This window comes from Ovis aries, chromosome 26, assembly GCF_016772045.2.
Source record: "Ovis aries strain OAR_USU_Benz2616 breed Rambouillet chromosome 26, ARS-UI_Ramb_v3.0, whole genome shotgun sequence".
Lineage (NCBI taxonomy): Eukaryota > Metazoa > Chordata > Mammalia > Artiodactyla > Bovidae > Ovis > Ovis aries.
Window position 1 is genome coordinate 37312705 of NC_056079.1, and position 18935 is coordinate 37331639.

At 47.2% G+C, this 18935-nt stretch overlaps 1 protein-coding gene across 23 annotated transcripts in view; it reads left to right on the forward strand.

Moving 5' to 3' along the window:
* CSGALNACT1 (chondroitin sulfate N-acetylgalactosaminyltransferase 1) overlaps positions 1–18935 on the forward strand; it is a 336716-nt gene that overhangs the window by 84781 nt on the left and 233000 nt on the right. For 12 of the 23 annotated variants that reach the window (XM_027962570.2, XM_060407077.1, XM_060407076.1 and 9 more), the window contains one exon: positions 1329–1464. The exons of 10 other annotated variants lie outside the window; for them this stretch is intronic. The gene's annotated coding sequence lies outside the window, so the exon portion shown is untranslated. Of the gene's footprint in view, positions 1–1328; positions 17805–18935 lie in introns of all 23 variants that reach the window. One more of the 23 variants, XM_060407074.1, reaches the window with a different exon arrangement.

Here is an 18935-nt window from a genome sequence, read left to right on the forward strand (position 1 = left end):
TGTGTGTGTGTGTGTGTGTCTGAGCTGGGGCTCTGCATGTGTGTGTGTCTGAGCTGGGGCTGTGTGTGTGTTTGTGTGTGTGTGTCTGAGCTGCGGCTGTGTATGTGTGTGTGTGTTTGTCTGAGCTGGGGCTCTGTGTGTGTGTGTGTGTCTGAGCTGGGGCTGTGTGCGTGTGTGTGTGTGTGCTGAGCGAGGCCTCTGTGTACAGAAAGAAGCTGACGAGTGTGTGGCCCTACACTGCATCCCTGAAGTGGCTCCAGGGGCGAAGGTGTGGTTGGCAGAGTGGGGACAATCACTTCTTTATACAATTTTAAAGAAATGATGAGACTACATACGATTTTTACCTTTTGCATTTTTGAATAAAAAATAGAAAAACTTGTCACAGCTGTTCCCCGGGCGGCTGTGTTTTGCAGTTTGGAGCCAGGTTTTCTGCCTCCTGTTGAATGGTTACAGGATGCAATTGGTCAGGATTTTACTTTCTCAGTCCATTTCCAGCATCCTCTTCGTATTTGAATTTTTACAGTTCCTTCTGTTCAACTACTCTATCCTCATTTTCAGAAGAGTTGTAGTCTGCACTTTAATTATATTTCCTTTGAAAATATTTAGTTGAAGGCAGTTTCACGATCATCATAGAGTTTAATTCTTTTCTCATACGCTCTTGCAAATTTCTGAATTTCTTACCAATATTTAGTACTCTTATAATGGAAACATGCGCCTGGTATAATCTTACATTCCCTTCTCTGTGGTGTAACTTTGGTTGATTTACAGCTTATGATTTCACATTCTGTCTCTCTTGGAGCAGCGGGCGATCTTCTCTGCGTTCCGGAACTCTTCCTCATTCCAGCGAGAGACGTTAGGTTTTGAGTTGCAGATGGTGTTTCCTGACAGTCGATCTATGATCCTGTTGGATTTAGGGCCTTGACCTGTCCAAACGCCACGCTTCCCTGATAAGCTCAGTTGGTAAAGAATCTGCCTGCAGTGCAGGAGACCTGGATTTGATTCCTGGGTGGGGAAGATGTGCTGGAGAGGGTATAGGCTAGCCACTCCAGCATTCTTGCCTGGAGAATTCCATGGACTGTATAGTCCATGGGTTCTCAAAGAGTTGAACACGACTGAGCGACTTCCGCTTTCCTGTTCAAACTCCAGTCCTTCTTGTTCAGACGGACTCCGGAGCCATTCCTCTCAATCGTTGTGTGAAGGAATCCTCAGATTACATTTTTAAAAACGGAAGTATAGTTAATTTACAATATTGTGTTAGTTTGAGGTGTACGGCAGAGTGATACAGTTAAACCTATCTATATATTTTTTCCGATTCTTTTCCCTTATAGGTTATTCCACGACACTGAGCTGCGGTCCCTGAGCGGCACAGTGTTGCTGCTTATCTGCTTTGTGCGTGGAGGGTGTGTATGTTCCTCCCAAACTCCTGGTGTCTCTCTCCTCTGTGTGCCCCCTTTGGGAACCACCGTAAGTTTGCTTCTGTGTCTATGGGTCTGTTTCTGTTTTGTAAATAAGTTCATTTGTATTGTGCTTTTAGAGCCCGCATATAAGAGAGCACCTCACCTTTTCAGGTTGAAAAGAAATTGTCTTTGGGGTTAGTAGGGCTTCCCTCTGGCTCAGACGGTAAAGAATCTGCCTGCAATGCCGAAGACCTGGGTTCCATCCCTGGGTTGAGAAGATCCCCTGGAGAAGGGAATGGCAACCCACTCCAGTATTCTGGCCTGGAGAATCCCATGGACAGGGAAGCCTGGCGGGCTGCAGTCCATAGAATCTCAAAGGGTCGGACACGACTGAGTGACTAACTCTTTTCCTTTGGGGTTAGTAAGTTAGCAAGTGCCTTGGGTAAAATAGCTTGAACAGAAGGAAGTGAAAGAAATGGAGTTTTCTTCCTGGGACCTGGAGCGAGTAAGTGAATTTGTCCGGGCTCCATGCCTTAGTTGTGAGCGGGGGCTAATGGCCTGGAGGCTCTGATTCCTTGTAGCACTCACACTTGGTGGGCTGATTGCGCTGGGCCAGTGACATGTGCTTCAGGGCTCCAGGAGGTACCTCGGTGGTGGTATGCCTCCAGTATGTCTGCCTCATCCTGTGAGCCTAAGGAAGACGTGAAACACCCTGCTTCTGCCTACCATTTCACACTGGTGGAGGGAACGGTCTCTCTCTAAGGTTGCCTGGTCTTAAACTAGACAAGGCAACGGGAAGTGACTCCAAGTGGAATTGGAATTGAAATAACCTCAGTGTAGACCATCATGTGAAAGCTGTCCCGAGGGGAGTGTAAAGAGAGAGGGAACTTGGACCAGAAAGATCCAAGTAAAAGAAGTAAAGTAAGACATCTGGCACATCGTCCAGGATGGGGTAGATGACCTCATCACGGCGGTGAGACCAGGAGGTTGTCTCTTGGACGCTGATGTGTGAAGTTTAAATGAGCAGAGGCTGTGCTCTTTGACGGCAAAACACGTTTTTAGTTATCCGTTATCCCAGGGAAACAACGCACACCCTTCCACGGTGTGTTAAGTCTGGGGGAGATTCAGGTCCTTTGGGAGGTTACTGGGGGAGGATCCTGTCTTCCCAGGTGGCCATCCACCTCGGTCCCGATGGCAGAACCGAAGTCCCTGAGGACCGTGGCTCTGCCCCAAGCTGCACGTCGCGACGATGTGGGTGAGGTCCACGCACCCCCGGCTGCATCTGGGAGGAGGAGGACCTGGGGTGACTCATCCCTGCCAGGACACTTCATCCGGGCTGTGAATACGAGCATTTATTCCACCAAAGTCCACCCAGGGCCTCAGGTCCTGTGAGACAGTTGCCCTTTCTTGATCCTCCTTCGGAGTTCTGGCTCCTGTGTGTTATCTTAGGAGGCGAGCTGGTTATTAATAGGCATTTGTAACTATTTTAAACACTGTGTGAAGAGCCTGAAAGAACCCCATGGTATGTAACACAATTCAGTCATGAATACTTTTACAAATAAGTTTCTCTTTTATTTTTTATAAGTCCCAAATTTATCTATCAGGATAGTTTGAAGCTGAGTAAAAATGCCATTTCCTTTTTCAGCAACCCTGTAAAACCAGTCATGTCTTCATCCTGCTCCTTGATTTACAGCTTTAGAAAATGTGTTCAACAGAAAATGGGAGTCTGGGGAGCATTTGGGAGAAAGGACGTGATGAGGGGAGAATCACTAGGTTTCCAAGGGCGACACCTGGTCAAGGACTGCTCTCTCCAGCGGGGGTCCCTCTGCTGATAATTGGAAAAGTCTCTGAAAGCAGTCAGTGCTAAAGAAAATCAACCCTGAATATTCACTGGAAGGAATGATTCTGAAACTGAAGCTCCAATCCTTTGGCCACCTGATGCGAAAAACTGACTCATTAGAAAAGACCCTGATGCTGGGAAAGATCGAAGGCAGGAAGAGAAGGGGACGGCAGAGGATGAGATGGTTGGATGGCATCACCCACTCTATGGACATGAGTTTGAGCAAACTCTGGGAAGATGGTTTTGGACAGGTAAGCCTGATGTGCTACCTTCCATGGGGTCACAGAGAGTCGGACACGACTGAGCGACTGACCACCACAAGCCTGGACAGAGTCCTCTTTAGTCTTGCACAGAGAGGGACATCTCCCTGTTGTCTTAACATCGCCAGTGTCTGCTGTGAACCTGGAGGTGGGTTCAGGGTCGAATCAAGCATTAGGAACAGAGATTTGTAGGCAGTGGGGGTGGGGTGGGGGGACTGGTTTGGCTCCCTGGCTCTTGGCAGTGCTTATACCTAAGATTCTCTCACGATGAGCTGGCACTTTTTGCACTGTGGAAATGTAGCAGTACATTTCCCCTGGGTTGTTTCAGGTAAGACATCTGTCTTGTTAAGTCTCCCGCCCTGCTCGCCTCCCCCGGTCAGTAAGCATTCTTCATACCTTCCTCCAAGGTTTGGGCCTGCAAGCTTGAGGCAGCCACTGCTATCAGGGCCACGCATGCCCCGCCTGTGAATCAGGCCTTCTTTGCAGCCTCCTGGACAGTCTATTCCCAGCTCGTGAAAGCGTGAATGCACGCCGCCTGGAAGGGAGCCCGCTGGAGGGACCCTTCTTCCTGGGAAGGCAAGGTGGATGGGGGTGGTGGGTCATTAGTTGTATTCAGTGTCGGATTTGCTCTAGAAATCTTTAATCATAATGAATGATTTTTCAATACGTTTGGCGTTCAGATTTTTCTGAGCCTGGGGGAGAGGTTTAAAAGGAAAATAACCACCCAGAGAAAACAGGGTTTTCAGTCTGCTGGCCTTGAACCACGGTCGGAGCTGAAATATCTACAGGAATGCAGACCTGACCCCGCACGATGGAAGGTGGAAAAATCTGTTATCAGGACTGTGGTTATCTTTAAATAGGTTGATGCTGTTCCAGTGTTTTCTCAACAGTACGGGGGTGGGGGTGGGGGATTCGTGACATCTCAGAGGCCTGATTGATGAGAAGCCTAATAGATACGTGGGCGGGACCCCAGACACCGCGTTTTGCATCCTCTTCCAGGCGTATGTAGCCCCAGCAGGTTTTTTTTCATTCCCTTTTGTGGTTTACAGATGTTTGCCTGCGTGGGCAGGTAATGCTGGGGTTTCTGCCTTGGGGGTTGGGGGTCTGTGAGGGGAGTCCAAGGGGGAGGGTTTTCCTCTTCGGGGGGCAGAGGCTCAGGGTGGCTGGATGCATGGTGTGGCCCGCCCCACCCCCCATCTTGACCGACCAGGACAGCTCTGCAGAGGCCAAAGCAGATGGGCTGTGTCTCTGCATGGCTCCAAGTGGACGGCGGGGATGCAGCTAGGCAAGGCCCCTGTCTCCCGAGGAGTGAAGCCAGTGGCTCTCCTGCTCTGAGATGGATTGCCTGAGCCTCAGCATCCTCCTAGCAGACGGTCTTTCTGTGCGTGGGGCCAGTGCTGGGTTCCGCTTTCGTACTTAAAGGCTTCTTATCAGGAAAGAAGAAGTGGACTAGCGGGAGGCTTTCTTGTGAGGAGGATATCTGTTTACTGATAAGATGGTTGTTAACTGTTTAGATGGCATTCAGTTATTGCACGATGCAAACCTTTTTAAATAAAGCATCACCTTAGTGTTTTGACTTTTTAAAAATTAGTAAGAGTACTGGGAACATATATTTATGTTGCCGTTGTTTTAGTTATCGAATTTTAATAAAGGGCAGCAGCTGGTGAATATGCAGAGGGACGGCTTTAACCGGTGGGTGGAAAAGGAGTTAATGCTGGCTGGGCGAATCTACAGATAAAGAACCTCTGACTCGTAGAAGAGTGAACGTTAAGAGGGGGAATGGCTGAGACGGACTGTGAGTTTGTTCCCCAGACCTTGACATCTTAGGATGAACGGGCTCTCTGAGGTCAAAGTCAGGCTCCAAAGATGCTGGGCCTCGCTGGTGGCTCCGTGGTAAAGAATCCTGTCAGTGCAGGAGACACGGGGTCTGTGTCTGGTTGGGGAAGATCCCGCTTGCCCTGGAGCACCGAAGCCCGCGCGCCACCACCAGTGAGGCTGTGCTCTAGAGCCTGGGAGCTGCAGCTCCACGGTAGCCCCTGCTTGTTGCAGCTGGAGAGAAACCTATGCAGCAGGGAAGGTCCAGCACAGCCCCAAACAAGCGAATAGAAGGTACCGTTCACACTGACATTCACTGGGGCGGCAGAAAGGCAGGATAAACTTCACTGTGTGTGCCAGCGACTTCTCTTAGGAGCTGAGATATACCTGACCTTTAGGGTTCATGGAAAGGAAAGGCCGGAGCCTCCCACAATACTAGGTGTCTGTCCCATTATTTCACAGGGAGCATAACACAGATGGTCATGAAATAGATGAGGGGTGAATATTCTCTCTCTTCCAATTCAGACTCCATGTTATCCGTGTTACTTAAAAGAAAAGACTTTATATAGCAATAATAGTGCCGTATTACAGAACATTGGAAAAGTCTCAAAAAAAAAAAAAAAAAAAAAAAGTACGAGCCAGGAAACCAGAACCCTCATACAGACACTATTTGTTTGGTGCATATTTCAGATTCTAGATAGTTTTGTGTTGTGATTTTTTTATTTTTAATCTCTGTTTTGTACACAGCTTTGCTGGCAGATGCTTGGTGAGTCTGTTGAAGGTCTTTGCAGCATCCTGCTGAGGACCTGTGCTGGGTGGTGTTAGCCCGAGGTACTCCCCATGGTCACTCACCTTCACGAGGTCTGAGCAGAGTCTTGCCCACTTCCAGGGCCCTCGAAGGACCAGCTCACATGCATCCAGAGTGGCAGGGTTGAAAGGCCCCTTCCCCATAGCAGGAAGTCTGTCTAGGAGCTTTTGAGGGGTGCATGCTCTGGTTAAGAACTCTCGTTTGAGAACCTTATTTTTTTTTTCCACTGTGTTGTTCCGGGCAGGTGCTGTGATGCCATCACTTGGATGTTGGGGGTGACATAGAGGAGGGCTCTGAGAACACTCCCTTAGCTGATGGAGCTGTTCACGAGGAAGAGGATGGCTTTCTTCGCTGGGAAGTGTGTCTGTGTGGAGCTCTCTGGTTCACTCAGAACCTAGACTCTGCAGATGTCATGGGACCAGGAAACTCTGATTGGCAGTAGTTGCCTCCAAACTGGCAGGCAGCAGGAAGCCTCGATGTTCCCCCTAGTTTTGAAAAATTAGAGTCTTCTGGAGGACGTGGCAATATAGCATTATGGAACGATTATGGGCTGAATACTGCCTCTGCCACTCATCAGCAGTGGTAGAAGGTGTAATTATCTCTAATTTACAGATGAGGAAATTGAGGCTTAGGGGGATTAAGTAACTGGCCTGAGGTCATGTAGTTAAAAACGTTGGGACTCATTCAGGCCTGTCTGGACTCCGACTGCACCCTGAAATCTGCTGCACGCCCTCGGCTTCTCTCTCCATCCCTGCCTCACTCTTTTCTCGCTCTCCGTTTGATTCTTTCTGTCTTCCTTCCCTCTCTTCTCTTTTCCTTTCTTGCCCTCTGTCCCTTGCTCTCTCCCTGCCTTCCTCTTTTCTAGTGATCTGTGGCCGAGTGTAGGAGATGGGACAGACGCCCTTTATCTGTGTGGGTATGAGACTGTGGTACAGACGTAGACTGCAGAGCGCAACAGCCTTACCAGGTTTGCATCAAGGCCTGGCCACGTCCTGGCTGTGAGCCTGGCTAAGCCACTGAATGTCTCTGTGCCTCAGTTTCTCCATCTGTGAGCCCGAGACAGTAGTACGGCCTCTATGTTGTTAACATAATAAATAAATTATCCCCTAGAAAGCACTTGGGACAGCATCTAGGATATGGCAGACATTCACTGCCAGGGAGGGGTTACTCTTTTGTCATGATTTTGCCAGTGTCTCTCCAGGCTGGAGAAGAGGGGATACCTTGTGGCTGGTGGGACACAGCCTTACCCCGTGCAGGTGTCTCCATGCCCCGGGTCTCCACAGAGGGATGTTCTCAGCAACAATGTTGCTGAAGGCTTGCAACAACTGAAGCAAAACTGAGTGATCAGCCAGTCTTAAAGTAATAGTCTGAGCAGTATAACAGGGTCTATGTCCTATACTCTTACTGTGGAGAAAAGTAAAGGAGAATTTAAGATGATAGCTAAGGTGATGAAAACCACTTTCAAGCTAATTTCTAGGTTCTGGGAAGATTCAGTTTAAATACTTTTGGAAGCAGTACAGAGATATAAGTTCTGGGGAGGGGGGAGTTGATAAGACTAACTGCTCCTGAGGAGACTTCAGTTTTGTTGGAAACACTCTGACTGGCGGACGGCTTTGTGGGAGTGCTGGAGTTGGGGATGAGGGTTCATGTTTTGGGTCCACGTGTGGAGGACATCACCTAGTTGGGGCGAAGAAGGAGATGCTTAGAGTGTTACAGATGGGAAATAGTGGAAAACATGGGCACAGTGGGTCTGGGTTAGTGAGTTCTGTTTTTCAGTATGAATTTAAGAAATAACCATTGTGCCCTCTTCTTCTGGGAGATGCCTTGGTAGACCTGCCTGGAATATATATGCCCCCTGTGGGTTGCCATTTCCTTCTCCAGGGGATCTTCCCGACCCAGGAAACGAACCTGGGTCTCCCGCATTGCAGGCAGACGCTTTACCGTCTGAGCCACCAGGGAAGCCCCCCAAAGGGTACACTGGGCATTAAAATGCTGAAATCACCCATCCTGCAGAAAGCGTAAACGACAAGGTCATGCAAGTTGGAAAAGCCTTTGCCTTTTCAGTGAGAGCTGAACCAGTGATCCCATCACTTTGATGAGTAGAAAAATCATGTGTGAAGGTAGTTATTCACAGCTTCAACAAATGTAACTAGCCCATAGGTACTGATTTTGGCTGTCTCATTCCACGGACCTGTTCAATACAAGGTGTACAGAGTGGAAGGTGAACGCAGTGTGTGACGTTTTAGCCTCAAAATCCCCCTGAAGGAGCTGAAGCTTGCCGTAATAAATGCCTCGACTGCTGAAAACCTGGTGGCACAGAGAATTGGCTTGGATTTTGGAATTCCTCTTGACTTTTCCTGGTAGTTCCGATCTTCTGACTTGTCTCTTAATAAACTATGGTTGGGGCTTCCTGGGTAGGTCGGTGGTAGAGGATCTGCCTGCCAGTGTAGGAGACACAGGTTCCATCCCTGATCTGAGAAGATCCCACGTGTGGGAACAGCGAAGCCGCAACTACTGAGCCTGTGCTTTGCAGCCCGAGTGCCCTAGAACTCCAGCTCTGCAACAAGACGGGGCATCGCTAAAAGCCCCCGCACCTCGGGTAGAGAGTAGCCCCCACCTGTGGCAAGTGGAGAAAAGCCCAAGCAACAGGAAAGACCCAGCCTAGGTCCCCCCACCACCAAAATAAAAAGTGTGCTTGGTTGAATAATAATTAGCTGTATTTTCTCTATCATTGTTCTGCCTGAATAAGATTTCAGGGTTGAGTGGAACAAAAAAATCAGCCAAGAACCACCAATAAAGCTGGTGTCTAGGTCTTCTGTGTATCAGAATCTGGTTGGATACTCAATAATGCACAGAAGATTCAGACAGGGAGGCCAGTTGGACCCTCTGCTAATTTTGCCATGGACTTTCAAGTTAGCCTCACAGACCCTGTTGTCTGCCCCTGTGATCCCTTTTGTCTTCATCTCCCGGCTCCCTCTTTGATTATTCTGCCCATTACATTGGCCTTTTCCCAAAACATCCCAAGCGTGTACTCACCTTTGTACCTTCTACTTTCTGTCCCCTCTGTCTAGAATACTCTTTCTGTGATACATTTCTTTTGCCCTAGCTGTTAGGATGCTCACTCAACCTGTCTGGTGTTAGACGGACCTTTATTTTCTCACCTTACACTCAAAGTGTTGTTCTACCGGTTTCTGACTTGCATTGTAGCTTTTGAGAAATCTGTTAATTATTGTTTCTTAGTTCCTTAGTTAGTTAATTGCTGTTCCAGTACAGTTGGATTGCACATCTGAGGGTTCAACCAACTTTGGTTTGAAAAAAAAAAAAATTCCAGCAAGTTCCAAAAAGCAAAACCTGAATTTGCCTCATGCCAGCAACTACTTAATATAGCATTTACAGTGTATTTACGATTATTTACATAACATTTGCATTGTATTTAGCATTGTAAGTTATCTAGGAATGATGTGAAATGTATGGGAGGGTGTGCAATACAACGCCATCTTACAGAAGGGACTTGAACATACATACGGTACATACAATGGGACTACATATGAAGGGACTACATACAATATAATGCCTGTTTACAATAGGTGCGAATACAATGCCATTTTACAGAAGGGACTTGAACATCTGTGGATTTGGGAGTTTGCAGGGTGCTCCTGGAACCAATCTCTCTTAGGCACTAAGGGATGGCTGTAATCTGTCTTTTCATTCTGGCTGTTTTTAAGATCTGTGTCTCTGGTGTTCTCTTGTGTTGCTGTGATATGTCAGGAGGTCTTTTGATGACCCTGTATGGAATTTGTTAGGTCTTCTGAATCTTTGGATTGGTGTCTTTCATCAATTCTAGGAAATGTCCAGCCGTTCTCTTCATTTGCTGCCTCTGAGTCGGCCTCTTTCTTTTCTCATGGGAATCTAATTAGATTCGTTAGACACCTTCAACATTATCACGTCTCTTATTACCTCCTTCAGTTTTCCATCTGTGTCTTTCTCTGCTTCATTCTCAATAATGTCTTCAGTTTTTGTCTTCAAGATGTATCTTCATTGGTGTCTGGTCTCCTAATAAACATACCTATTGCATTTTAAATGTCACTTATCTTACATGCTTGGATTTCCAAAAGTTCTATTCATTTAAAACACCTGCTTATTTTTATGAGTTTTCTGTTTCACATTTATCTTATCAGTTGTTTATTTCTTTAAACATGATTGCATTGTATTTTGTGTTTGATGATTCTGGTATTTGAGACTCTGCTGATCTTCTGTGCGTGTGTGTGTGTGTGTGTGTGTGTGTGTGTGTGTGTGTGTGGTTTCTGCTGATGCTTCCTCCTGTATATTTGTGGCTTTTAAGTGTGTCACAGTTTTTTGAAAATTTATCTGTGGAGGTTCTTTCAGGCCTAAACTGAAGGTGGATTCTTTCAGAGAATTTGTTTGCTGCTGCCTGATTTCTTGGGGGTCTCACTAAGCTGGGACCTCCCTAAAGCACATTTTTGTCTCGAGATTCACCAGGTCGCCAGGCACTGTGAACTTGGACTGTAGGTCCCACGTGAGGGCCAGATCTTGATGACAGATGTTTAGGGGAGATTGTTTTCCCCATGAAGTCACAAGGCTTGAGAAGTCAGATTTGCTTGCAGTTCCTTGGAGACAGCCATACTGCTTGTTATGTGGTGACGCTGTACAAATTCGTGGGTTGGGGGGGAAGCTCCTTTTCCAAGATACTCTCTCGCTATCATATAGAAAATTTTCAGAGTGGTGTTAAAATCAGAGATGACTGTGGGGTGAGGCGCTCAGACGCCTGGAGGTGTGTGATACACAGGTGTCCTCACCTCAGATTAAAACATGTCCCCGACCCCATCCTGCCCATCTGTTACCAAGTGTAAGTTCATGTGCCCAACTTATAGAGAGGCCACATCAAAACATTGGAGTTCGGAGCAGAGAATGGTTTTTCGAGAGGCCATGCGATGAGACGGGTGGCTCATGCTCCCCCAAACCCCTTAACAAAACGTTTTTAAAGGCAAGGGGAGAGAGGGGCATGGTTGACTGTTGCAGACTTCTTGGTGTTGAAATCCTTTGTTCTTGCAGCTGTCCAGGTAGCTCAGGTTACAATTTCCTGTAAACCTCCAACAACACACATGTCATTCTCTGTTCTGCAACAGTTTACCTCTATATGAATGGAAATGTGTTATACCTTTAAAGGTCAGAGCCTTGAGAATGGGCTTCCTGTGTATTTCAGACTATAGGTAACATTATTACCTTGAAGCAAAGACATACAATACAAAGGTTAAATCAAAAGGAACAGACCTTCTATGGAGTCAGATTTGTTCTTGCCTATTACACAGCCAGTCCTGGCTCAAGGGCTCCATCCTCTGTGAAGACGTCCCTGGTTTCCCACGCTGTCTCCAAAGGCATCTCCTCTTTGGAACTGTCTTAGCACGGTGTGCATTTATTACAGATTCACTCTTATCTCCACACCAGACCGAGAGCTCCATGTTTTATTCACATTTTTCTGTTCCATAGCACGCAGTGGAAGGCCTTAAGCAATAGTTGGAATATTTCATTCAATAATTAAAGGAAAGGATTTAATTGAGTAACAGGATGCTGCTGCTGCTGCTAAGTCGCTTCAGTCGTGTCCGACTCTGTGCGGCCCCATAGACAGCAGCCCGCCAGGCTTCCTTGTCCCTGAAATTCTCCAGGCAAGAACACTGGAGTGGGTTTCCATTTCCTTCTCCAATGGATGAAAGTGAAAGTGAAAGTGAAGTCGCTCAGTTGTATCCGACTCTTAGTGACCCCATGGACTGCAGCCTACCAGGCTCCTCCGTCCATGGGATTTTCCAGGCAAGAGTACTGGAGTAGGGGTGCCATTGCCTTCTCCGAAGTAACAGGATGAGCACCTACTAAACACAGGATTACAAAAGGCTTGCAATTTGAATGGTGCTTAAAGATTCTTTAAATCTCCCACATGTAGTTCAGAAAGGTTGTTAAAGTGGGTGGGGGCCTTCTCTGGGCGGTGGCATATCCCATCCCAGAGAGCCTGGGTTTTTTGCACAGTCTCATTGTCTGGAGCTTGGAGTGGTTTGGCAGGACCCTGTCCATGGTGGAGTCACAGATGTCTGTTACAGCGGAAAATCTTTGTATCATTCTCAGGAAATTATTTCTGTCCATCATTATTTTCTTCAAAGAGAGATTAGGCCTGAATGTTCTACGAAAAGTACTGCCACAAAGTTTATTTGCTTATTACTCAAATAATCAAATAATTTTACTTGATTTTTAAAGGGAATGAACGCATATTGCAGTTTTTCTTCCTTTCCAATTCTTTTCTAATATCAGGTGATTTTAGATTTTTTTTTTTCAGTAAAACTGGAGAAATGTGTTTTCAAGTCTTGAGTTTGCTTTATCTGGTTCTTCTGGAAAATTTACTTTGTACTGAGAACTTTTGACAAACTGCCTGGTCTAAACTTTGAAGACCATACAGGACCCTCGTTTTAAAGATGGGGAAGCTGAAGCGAAATGACTTGTCCTGCTCACTCACCAGTTAAGGATGGGACTGTTATGATTTGCTTCACCTGAGCTCAGAGCTCTGCTTTCTTTCCTGGACTCCATACACTCACAGCTTCAGCTTTATCCTAGGATTTGGTCTGATTTTAAATGTTAGCCAGTAAACATGTTTAAATGCCTTGTCTTCCCATTTGAAATTCAAAGCTAGTTGTGATAGTCTCACGATATGACCTCACTGGAAAGTGACTGGGCGTTTCTAGTTCTTGTTGTTTACTTTGTATTAATATTTGGGGAAACAGCAGGAAAACATTATCTGTCCAGTGACTGCTACTGACAGTAACTAATGCTTGTGTCTTAGTGTCAGGTCCGGACACACTCAAACGTTGTCTGGGGTGTGTTCTCGGTGATCGTTGGACCGGGCACTGTAGGTGCAGTGGGCACGGCCAGGGGATTGCAGGGCTCTGATCGATGGGAGCAGTGGGGATACAGGCTCCTGTGTGGACTGCCCGGGATGGCTTCCTCGGTGGGAGGAGGAGTTCCATTATGGGCTGGGGTGGGCTGTGAGGCATGCAGGCAGTCCGGAACTGCAGCTGCTCTCGTGCTCTTGATGATAATAGCTGGAAAGGTGGGTGGATAGTTGGATGGAGCCGTCTGACACCCTGGAGGAATGTACAGATGAAAATTCCGACTTGGTCCTTAAGGCTCATGAAGTGAAGTGAAGTGAAGTCGCTCAGTCGTGTCCGACTCTTTGCGACCCCATGGACTGTAGCCCACCAGGCTCCTCCGTCCATGGGATTCTCCAGGCAAGAATACTGGAGTGGGTTGCCATTTCCTTCTCCAGGGGATCTTCCAGACCCAGGGGTCGAACCCAGGTCTCCCCCATAAGGCTCATGGAGGGGATTAAAGCCGTGGGGTGGGATCAGGACTGAGGGCGGGACCTTGACGCACACGGTGGGCCAAGAAGCAGGCACCTCTAGGTGGTAGCGGGAGCAGGCGCCCTCGGGGTGGGGTGCAGGCCCTCTAACGCTGGAAGGGACAGTTGCCGTCCAAGGGTGTCCTGGCAGTGCCAAGGGAGATCAGGTCACGATGAAATTGAGCGGGGCTCACTGGGTTTGTGTGGCAAGGTGTGAGGACTGTGAGAGAATGACCACCGACAGGAGATGGCCGTCTGTTGACAACAGGGCTGGAGGAGCCGTGGGGAGGATGGTATTGTGGTTGGGGGAGCGAGGCGGATGCAGGCTCTGCCCGCGGGGACAGCGGACCCGTGTGGGGGCAGCTCTGAACAGAAGGGGATGGGCTCACTTGCATCAGTTCATTCTTCACCTCCCTGGCTCTCCCACTTGTGTGACATACATTGTTACAAATGCCGGGAGGCCGTTCAAAGCAGAAAGCTGGTGAATGGAAACACTGGAGGGAAGAAGAGAAGCCAGTGAAGGGCCCATGGGCAGGAGAGGCCCCCCCAACGGTCGCCAGCCAGGTGGTAAGGGGGTTTGAAGAGGGGCTGGCCATCAGCAGTTCCCAGCGCTCGAGTCAGGTCAGGAAAGTTAATGGCTCAGGAGTGTTCATGATTTTGGCAAAGACTATTACAGAAACGTGGTGGGGTCAAAGTCCAGTTGGCACAGGAATGCTGGGTGGAAGCACTGGAAAGTGGGCAGAACTGGTGCAGGTTCCTGAAGCTGCCAGATTGGACCTAGAGAGGAATGTGGTCTAAAGGGTGGTATTGGGTGGGGCAGGATAGAGTTGTGCTAAATGGAAGGAGGAAATAGAGCGAATGCTGACGCTCTGGAGGGGAGAAGAGTTAAGGAGTGAGGGCCCGGAGGAGGAGGCAGGTGGGCGGGAAGAGCTACCTAGCCCGGTGATCAGGAGGGACGGAGGTAATGAGAGGGACCTAGATGTTTCCAAATGGACCCCAACGGCTATCATTGATGGCTGTTGAGTCCCAGGGTCACTTGTAAGTTGCATCAGCTCCCACCTCCTTGGTCTTTACCCCAAGCTTCCTAACATTAGGGAAGTTGTTACCACCGCCTACCTTGTAATTCAGGAATGATGCCAAATCCAGCCTGCCTGCTGCCTGTTCCGTAAAATAAAGTGTTATTGACACGCAGCCACGTTCATGCAATTACACATCATCTCAGGCTGCTTTTGCCCAACAGCAAAGCCTAAAATAGTCTCTGTCTGGCCCTTTTTGGAGGAATGTGTAGACCTCTGGACAGGTGGGGAACCGAGGTGACACGAGGATGCTGACTTCAGAGGGCCCCTCTCCCCGCAGCGCTGGGAGCACTTCCCTCTGCGTTCCCTGGCATTCTCCAGACGCCGCCTGCCCTGAGAATTACCTGCTGACTCCTCTCTCAGGAACTTTAACTGTTAGGATCAGAGATTAGATCAGATGTGCATGAAACCTGGCCACACCTGCAGTGATACCTGTCTGGGTGCTCCCAGAGGAGCCCTGGTAATGCCTGCCTGCCCTGCTCTCTCCAGGACTGGGATGTGCTGCTTTATTCTGCTTCCCTTGGATCGCTCTTCCTCACCCTTTCTAAGAAGCCAAGACCTCCTTCCTCTCCAGAATCATCACCAGGAGCCCCCGGGTCGTCCTCACCCCCGTGGTTTTGTTTCTCTGCTTGAGTCTTCCCAGCAGTCACGTTTTTCCCTCTGTATGCCACCCTGGTCCGTTGTCAAGAGAAAGGACACCTCCATTCAAATCTGGGTCTCTGCTGGATTTTGAAGCGCTTCTGAAGGTGAGACAGGCTGGGGCCTGGGACCCTGGGCTGCAGTGCTTGCATCTGGACAAAAATATGGAGAAACTATAAGGGACTGAAAGTCACTGTCCGCACGTGCAGTTGGGGCAAACTATAGGCACAAGTCAAAAGCCCAGATGCCAGTTCTGAAGAGCTGGGGACAAAAGCAGGGGTTTGAGGGCAAAAGCAAAGTCCTACACATGCCCGCTGCCCTCAACAGCACCCAAGGAGGTGGCTGACTGCCTAAGCCATACCTCTGGCTGACCTCCGGGCCTGCTCCTACCCTCACCCCATAGGGGCAACCAGCTTGTCCCCGCGTGGGGAATGAGCCAGCAAGGGAACCTGTTACTTGCCTTTCCCTCCCCACTGCCGCAGCAGGGGCCCCAATAAAGCCTTGTGTGAATTTCTTGTTTGGCCTTTTATCAATTTCTGTTGATTGGGCAGGGCCAAGAATCCTGGTCGAAAACAAAGGGACGGAGATTTTAATAGCTGCAGTTTAGTTCTCCAGCTGAAAATTTATGAGGGTGTAGTTGTATCCCCTTAGCCCTATTGTCTAGAATCTTGTTCCACGAAGTGTGGCCAGCCCGCCTCAGTACAGGTGGCCCTTGGGACTGCCTGAAAAAGGTGGAGTCTTGGGTGGCCCCCAGACTTACCGAATCCAAGTCTGCATTTTAACGAGGTCCCCTGGGATGTGTACACGCATTAAAGTTTGAGAAGCACTGTTCTGGCCTGTTGACCTTGTGTTTCAGATGAGCACACAAAACATAGAGCCCTACCTCATTGATGTCTTAGACCTTTTATATCTTTGCGAGGACGTGGTTTTATATTTTATGGTGAATGTTTCTCCTATCAGAAAAATTGTGCCATTTTTCTCAGTTATTGTTGGAGATAGATCATAATTAAGAGACTGAGTGTGCTTCTGAGGATGCTTTTACTCTTTCTGCATTTAATGTCTCTCCTTATGTAGAAATAAAGTCTAAAATCCCTCCTCCTGCCTCTGAGGATACTTTGTAAGTAAGTGAACAGCCTCACCCTCAACCGTAGGCTTAATGCGGTTTTGTTTTATTTTCAAATCTTTATTGACTTTGTTACAATTGCATCTGTTCCATGTCTTTAAAAAAATTAATTTATTTAAATTGGAGGATAGTTGCTTTACAGTGTTGTAGTGGTTTTTTTGGACTTCTCTGGTGGCTCAGACGGTAAAGTGGTTTTTGCCGCACATCGACACGAGTCACCCACGGGTACATGTGTCCCCCTGCCCTGAACCCTCCTCTAACCTGCCTCCCCATCCCGTCCCTCCGGGTTGTCCCAGAGCGCCGGCTTTGAGTGCCCTGCTTCATGCATCGAACTTGCGCTGGTCGTCTAGTCATATGGTAATATACATGTTTCAATGCTGTTCTCTCATATTATCCCACCCTTGCCTTCTCCCGCTTAGTCAAAAAGTCTGTTCTTTACATCAGTGTCTCTTTTGCTGCCTTGCATGTGGGGTCGTTGTTACTGTCTTTCTGAATTCCCTATATATGCATTAATATACTGTGTTGGTGTCTCTCTTTCTGGCTTACTTCAGTCTGTATAATAGGCTCCAGTTTCATCCACCTCATTAGAACTGACTCAAATGAGTTCTTTTTTATAGCCGAGTAATATTCCGTTGTGTGTATGTACCACAACTTTCTTATCCATTTGTCTGCCAATGGGCATCTAGGTTGCTTCCATGTCCTGGCTATTGTAAACAGTGCTGCAATGAACATTGGGGTACACGTGTCTCTTTCAATTCTGGTTTCCTCGGTGTGTATGCCCAGCAGTGGGATTGCTGGGTCATAAGGCGGTTGTATTTCCAGTTTTTTAAGGAATCTCCACACCATTCTCCATAGTGGCTGTACTAGTTTGCATTCCCACCAACAGTGTAAGAGGGTTCCCTTTTTTTCACACCCTCTCCAGCATTTATTGTTTGTAGGCCTTTTGATGGCGGCTGTGCTGACTGGCGTGAGATGGTACCTCATTGTGGTCTTGATTTGCATTTCTCTGATAATGAGTGATGTTGAGCATCTTTTCATGTGCTTATTAGCTGTCTGTATGTCTTCTTTGGAGAAATGTCTGTTTAGTCCTTTGGCCCACTTTTTGGTTGGGTTGTTGGCTTATCTGGTATTGAGCTGCGTGAGCTGCTTGTATATTTTGGAGATTAATTCTTTGTCAGTTGCTTCGTTGCTATTATCTTCTCCCATTCTGAAGGCTGCCTTTTCACCTTGCTTATAGTTTCCTTCCTTGTGCAAAAGCTTTTAAGTTCAACTAGGTCCCATTTGTTTACTGTTGTTTCTGTTTCCATGTTCCACATCTTGATCCTTTGGCAGCGTGCTTGTGGGGTCTTTCTTAGCTCCCCGGGCAGGGATCGAACCTGCACCCCCTGCTCTGGAAGGTGAAGTCCCAACCACTGGACTGCCAGAGAAGTCCCTTAATGCTGTGTGTGTGAGTGATCATTCCCCCTTGATGATCTTGGAAATCGCTTGTATGCATAACTGTGAATTCTGTACTAGGTGAAGTTTTATTTGTCATTTTTTGAGTCCTTAAAAACAAAAAGAAACTAATTAAATATAGGAGCAAGTCAATAGATGAATAAAACTACATTTCTTTAAAAGTGCATAATTCATTCATAACACTAATTGATATTGTCCTTCTTACCGATTAATCCAAGCAGGCAGAGTAAAAGATTATAGCGTTTATTGATTTTTGGACAGGTCATGTACGTGTACAGAATTCAGACCCTCTCATTCCCATCCTCATCTTCTAGCTGGGCAACTCTTTGTATAAGTTTCCTGGGGACACTCTTAAGAGGTAACAGAAGTATTAGGAGGTTCAGTGTGGTTTGGCCCAGAGGGTGAGCTCTGATGCCAGACAGAGCCTGAAACTCAGTCACTCACTTTGTGACTTTGGGCAACCTCACGGTACCTCAGTTTTTCTCATCTGCAAAATGGGTATATGAATGAGGTCTCAGAATTACTGAGAACAACTAATGAGATAATTCGTGTAAAGTGCTAAGAACAATTCTTGGCATGCAGAATGCATGCAACAAGTATTAACGATTAATATCAAATGTGAACATTTCTTTTTGTCCTTACCTGTACATAAATAGTAGCATACCGTGCACACTTCCACACCTTTTTTTTTTTTTAACCTATTGGATATTGGTTCATTTTCTCACGTATAGAGCTGCCTCATTCTTCTTAGTGTGTCCGCAGTATTCTCTTCTGCAGATATAGTTTTACGTATCTAGTCCCCTATGGGTGGACATGTAGATTGTTATGATATTATAAAGAGTCTTGATGGTGGCATTATAAAGAGCCTTAGTGAAATGTCATGTGTACGTGTACTAGTGTGTCTGTAGGATAAGTTTCTAGAAGTGGAATCTAGAAATGGTTGAAGTACAGACTTTCATTTTGCTGGATACTGACAAACTGTCCTCCGTAGAACGATGTACCCCTACCAGCAAAATATTCTCATTCTCATATATACTTGTTTTGACAATCAGCGTTTAATTTTTAAAAATACGATTTTGTATTAGAGAAATGCAAATCAAACCTACAGTGAGGTTCCCTTCAC